Below are 6042 nucleotides of genomic sequence, written 5' to 3'. Positions count from 1 at the left end.
TCATTTTGAAAAGTTCTAAACATTTCAAAAGATTCATGCTTATGTTTCATTAGGTAGACATAGCCATACCTACTGAAATCATCAGTGAATGTAATGAAGTACTGGTAACCTCCCCTGCTTAGTGGGCCACATACATTTGTATGTATTAAGCCCAATAAGTCTGAAGCCCTTTGACCTTGTCTAGTAAAAGGGTCCTTTGTCATCTTACCAAGCAAACAAGATCCACAATTTTCAAATGATTCAAAATCAAATGAATCTAATAAACCATCTTTATGGAGCTTAGATATGCGATTCTCATTTATATGGCTAAGACGACAGTGCCATAAATATGTTGGGTTTAACTCATTTGGCTTAGTTTTCTTAGAAGTTATGTTATAGATATTGTTGTCTCTAGTATCATCTAGATTAAGGACATAAAGGCCATCATATGAATTTGCAATACAATAAAGCAAATCTTTATTATAAATGGAGAAAAACCTTCATCGTCCAAAACAGAAACTGAAATAATATTCCTACTCAAAGTAGGAACATAAAAGCAATTGTTCAAAACTAACAAAAGCCCATTGGGCAAAATAAGTTCATAAGTCCCTACAGCTAATGCAGCAACTCTTGCTCCATTGCCTACGCGTAGATCCACATCGCCCTTTTTCAGTTTTCTACTCCTTTTGAGATCCTGCACATTTGTACAAATGTGAGAACCACATCTGGTATCTAATACCCATGAAGTAGAAATAGATAAATTAATATCTATAACATAAATACCCGAAGTCGTAGTCTCACTACTCTTCTTCTTCTTGCACTCATCCAAATAGAGTTTGCAATTTCTCTTCCAATGCCCTGGTTCCTTGCAATAGAAGCAGATTCCTTCCTTAGGAACTTTTGCCTTGGATTGCCATTTAGGCTTGCCTCGTCCTTTAGGCCCATTACCACCTTTAGACTTGGGCTTCCCCTTATTTTTCATGGGCTTACCCTTATTGACATTCAAAATTTGGGTAGGCTTTTCCTTGACATTTACCTCAGCTATCTTTAGCATCCCATGCAACTCAGGAATGGATTTCTCCATGTTGTTCATGTTATAGTTCATGACAAACTGAGAAAAACTGCTAGGTAAAGAATGTAGGATCAAATCCGTAGAGAGTTCTAAACTCAGAGGATAGCCAAGCCTAGCAAGGTGATCAATGTAGCCTTTCATCTTCAAAATATGAGCACTAACTGATTCACCTTCAGCCATTTTGTAATCATGCAATGCAATGGTGGTTTCATACCTATCCTGCCTAGCTTGCTGTTGGAAAGCTTGTTTGAGATGGACACTCATCTCATAAGCCTCAAGGTGCTCCAGATCCTTCTGAAGTTCTGGGCACATAGTTGCCAACGTAAGACATTCAATGTCATTAGAATCATCCATATGTTTCTTATGCTTGTTCTTAACAGCATTAGTAGCATCAGCAGGAGGTGGTTCTGGGATAGCTTCATCAAGCACATAGGACTTTTTCTCTTGCTTGAGAACAATTCTCAATTTTCTAAACCAGTCAACAAAATTAGTTCCATTTTCTTTCAGTTTATCATTCTCAAGAATGGATCATAATGATAAGATGGAATTGTTATTATCAACCATAATTATCTACAAAATATGCAAATATAATCAATTTAGTAAATTAATATTGAGGTGATAATAATCTCCCACTAAAATATAACCTTCAATAATATTTTAGTGGGCTAAGATCCATATTTCACCTAATTCTAAGTCAGCTTTGGTATGACGCTTAGAATTAAGTTATTTAGGTAGGTAACTCCTTACCAATTACATCTAATGTAACTCTTAAAATTATGAGGTGTTGACATTATATGTCAAATTGCATGTTATACCCCATCTAATGCCTTAGGCCCAAAACCATTTTGATACCCTAATTAAGCCCAACCATGATTAAATAAATGAGTAACTATTACTCATCCTATCTTACTAAGATAACCTAAGCACTATACTTTGACAAAACCTGCATTTTGGCGATCTTAGTCTTGATAGGTATTTAATATATGGGTGGCATTAAAACTTAAAATTTTAGAGTGAGGGTTCAATTTTTAATTTTAATTATTTTGTCTTGCATATATATATTATAGCATTCTATATGCACACACATATATATATATATTATAATGCATAGTATCTCATACTAATATATGACAAAATAATAAAATATAGTCATTTAAATCTCATTTAAAGACTAAAAGAAAATAATAAAATATAGTCATTTAAATCTGATTTAAAGACTAAAGAAAATAATTTTAAAATTTATTTTCTTATTTTTTTTAATTTCAGGGGCAGAATTGTAATTAGGGCATCATCTTCCTCAGGAAGAAGCCCTAGCCGCCGCCCCGACCGGCGCGCGACACACCAGCGCGTGGCCCACCGGCGCACGACACATCGGCGCGTGACCCCTCGGGCGCGCGACCTACTGGGCGTGCGACCAAACGGGCGCGCGACCATCCTACGCATGGCGGCCACGCCATGCGAAGCTTTACCTCCGCCATTGCGCGATGAGGACGCAAGGCAACAGCGCGCCTCAACGGCGCACACCGACCGGGTCTCACCATCGGGCATGGTCGCTTCCCTCATTAACGAAGCTGTTGGATCTTGCATAACCATCGTTCGTGATAATCACGAAGATACCGGAGCCAAGCACGATGGTGGATATGGCCCTGCAGTCGTGTTCTTCATCAACACGATTTGCAGAATTTTTTTTTATTAATTTAATTTTTCTAACAAAAATTAAAATTATCTAAATGATCTAATCATTCAACCATGCCATTCTAATAAACATATATCACATATATCATATTAATCATGGCGTAATTAATTTAAACGAAAAGCACAACAGGCTCTGATACCACCGTTGGGAAATCCCGAGACTATTGCAATCAGAATTGCGCAGCGGAAAAATAAAAATCTCGGATTTCCTTTTTCCAGAATCCGAGTGCTTCGTTTATTTCATAAGAAGGATGTAAGACTAACCTGTTAATCTCGTCAAGAAGATACAATGACGGACTGATGGTGCTGCTTTTTCAAACGAACACCCTCTATGGTATCCACACGAACGTCTTCTATTATTCTAGAGTGCTAGCTCTCTCAAAGATGGATAGATTATGTGCTCCACAATCTACAATAGTTAGACTGAATTTTTATCAAAAATTAACATCAACCTTCCACAATTCATAGGAGGAGTATTTATATGTTTCAATTTTTTGTTTTTCCCACATAACCCACTATTACAATCTCACAGATACTCAAATATCTTATGTGATAGAGTAACAGTTACAGATAGACTGCAGATCTTTTAAATATTATTATCTCATAATAATAAATAATTAATAATAATAACACTTTATTATTATTAATTATATTAATGATTAATAATAATAACACTTTATTATTATTAATTATATTAATAGGCTTTGGGCTTTTAACCCATTAATATGTCATAGCACATCAACAACGTTCTTATGTGTGTGACCCAATAGACTCACATTAATTGGCAATAGGCCCAGTCCTACAAGACCCATAAGTCATAAGTGGCCTCTAGCAAAACATTATGACTACCCAACTAATATGGGGATCAATAGTCTGATAAAACCTAATAAATAGAACATGTATTAATCCCTTTGTAAAAATAGGTCATATAAAATAGGTCATAAGTCATAAGTGGCACTACAACATATTACATCTCTAGTTACGATACGTAGTTACAAAAAAAATTATTGTGGCTAATATATTTATTTTATTACGGCTAAAAATCTATTGTGGCTAATTTAAACTATTTAGTAACAAAAATGCAACAATTATAACTAATATGTATTTTTTATTTTATTTTATATATAATGTAACTATTTGTTGACTATTTGCCATAATTAATTTTAGCTACAAAGTAATATCATAGCTAATAGATATAATAGCTATAAATTTAATTTTTTTGTAACAATTACTACCATTGTAGTCACAACACATTAATATTATAGGTAATAATTTTAATAGCCACAAAGCTAATATGATTATAGTAATAATTATTTTATTAACTACAGTTTATTAGTCATTACAAAAAATTTGTGGCAGAAATATAAAAATATTAGTCATGTAATTATGTCTGTCATAACTATTACTAAATCATTAGCCACAACATCGTAGCTAAATGAATTGTATGAGTACTATGATATTTTAGTTATAATTATCAAAGAGTCATGGAATTAGCTATCAAATTAGCCACAATTATATAACTACGATAGAATACTATAACTAATAAAATAATTTGGAGAATTACTCTGAGGTCCTCTAGGTATTATATATTGGTTTATCAAGTTCAAAAAATATGCTTGGAGGTTCTAAAAAATTTCATATAATATGTTTTTTTTTTGTCTCTCAATCAATTTTTCTTCTATTGTCCATTTGTTTAGATAGAAAAGTTATTAAGAATTATTTTCTAACTTAAAAAGTTACATATTAATGAATCAATTTTAGTTGAAGGATGCTTTTAAATTATGGTAATCTGTGTCAAAATATATCCTTGGACGAAGCAAGTGCACTTATAGTTTAAGAACTAATAATTTGTTTTTAGTTAACATGGTTTGAGTAGCGACCACAAAAGATACACAAAAATTGAGCACTTGCATTATCTTTTAATTTTTCATTCTCAACATGATTGTTATTTTATAGAGTTAATTTTGCTATTTGGAAATCACAAGATACATATATTAAGAATTTTATGTATATATATTTTCAGCACATAAAACAATTAGATAATAGTACTGGAAACTTTTTGTCGAATCATTTTTCAAGAATCAAACGATTAGTCTTAGCACATAAAAAATATTAAAATTTGGCACACTTAAAATAAAATAAAATTTTTGTGTAACAGTTAAAATAAAATAAAATTTGGCACACTTAAAATAAAATAAAATAAAATTTGGCACACTTAAAAGGAAAAGTTCACTTTTGAGTATTCTGATGCAAGAAAGGGAGCAATTTTCGGTCATATGAATGCATTATATAGGTATTATAGGTATAAGTTGAAGAAGAAGTACTTTGATTCAAAGGCAACTTATTCACTTCGTCTCCGAAACAAGCCTAAGGATATTGATGTAAAAGATTGGAAGTATTTGGTTAATCTTTGGACAAAAATGCATTTCAGGTATTAAAAATTCGTGTAAAATTTAATAATTTATTTTATATGAACTCAGTTTCTGTTAGCTAACATAAATTCTGAAAATTTTTCATTGTTTTTATTTAGGAGAGAAGCAACAAAAATAAGACAAATAGATGCAAGCGTTCTATGCCGCCATACACGGGGACAAAAAGCTTTGCTCTGCTGATGATGCTATTGTAATACTTTTTACATATGTTTTATTTATTTGTTATGTATTTTATGCTATATTTTGATTTTTTTAATATCAATAAATATAAATATCTCTATAGGAAAAGTTTCAGCAACTAAAGAAACAACGAGAAGAAGGACAAATTTCACTGGATGATGATGCTATGTTTGCTGATGTACTTGGGCCAGAAAAAAATGGTTATGTACGTGCTTATGGTCCTGGAAAAAATGTCACGAAATATTTTGGTGCTAGACCTACAAAGATAGAACTACTTAGACAACTTGATACTTCAAGAAGAGAAGCAAACGAGCGTGTCCAATAAATTCAAAAAGAAGCAAATGAACAAGTAAATGATGTTAAGAAGCAAATGGATGGGAAACTTGCAGAGATGAATAGAATATGGGAGCAGAAATTCAAGATGCTTTTGGAGAAAAACAATAATATTGCATCAGTAAGTGATTAAAAATAAAGTCTCATTTTTTTTCTAATATAAGAATTTTTGTAAGCTATATAACTAGTATGAACCTTATCTATTTTATATAATTTTGTTATTAATATTTTCAAATAAAATTTTATACAGCCTATGGAGGATTCCCAAGATGATGAAATTGGAGGATGATTTGCAGTATATTTGAAGTTTTGGATTTTGAAGCAGCCAGCAGCCTTATAATACTACTTTTA

The 6042-nt window shown here is 32.1% G+C and overlaps 1 long non-coding RNA gene across 1 annotated transcript; it reads left to right on the top strand.

Moving 5' to 3' along the window:
* Positions 1 to 5736: 5736 nt before the first annotated feature.
* Positions 5737 to 6042, top strand: LOC122723781. Its single transcript, XR_006350937.1, has 2 exons — positions 5737 to 5812; positions 5942 to 6042. It is a non-coding gene; the product is annotated as an uncharacterized LOC122723781 (long non-coding RNA).

The sequence above is a fragment of the Manihot esculenta genome, chromosome 6 (genome assembly GCF_001659605.2).
Source record: "Manihot esculenta cultivar AM560-2 chromosome 6, M.esculenta_v8, whole genome shotgun sequence".
NCBI classification, from domain to species: domain Eukaryota; kingdom Viridiplantae; phylum Streptophyta; class Magnoliopsida; order Malpighiales; family Euphorbiaceae; genus Manihot; species Manihot esculenta.
This window is presented reverse-complemented; position numbering and strand designations above follow the sequence as displayed.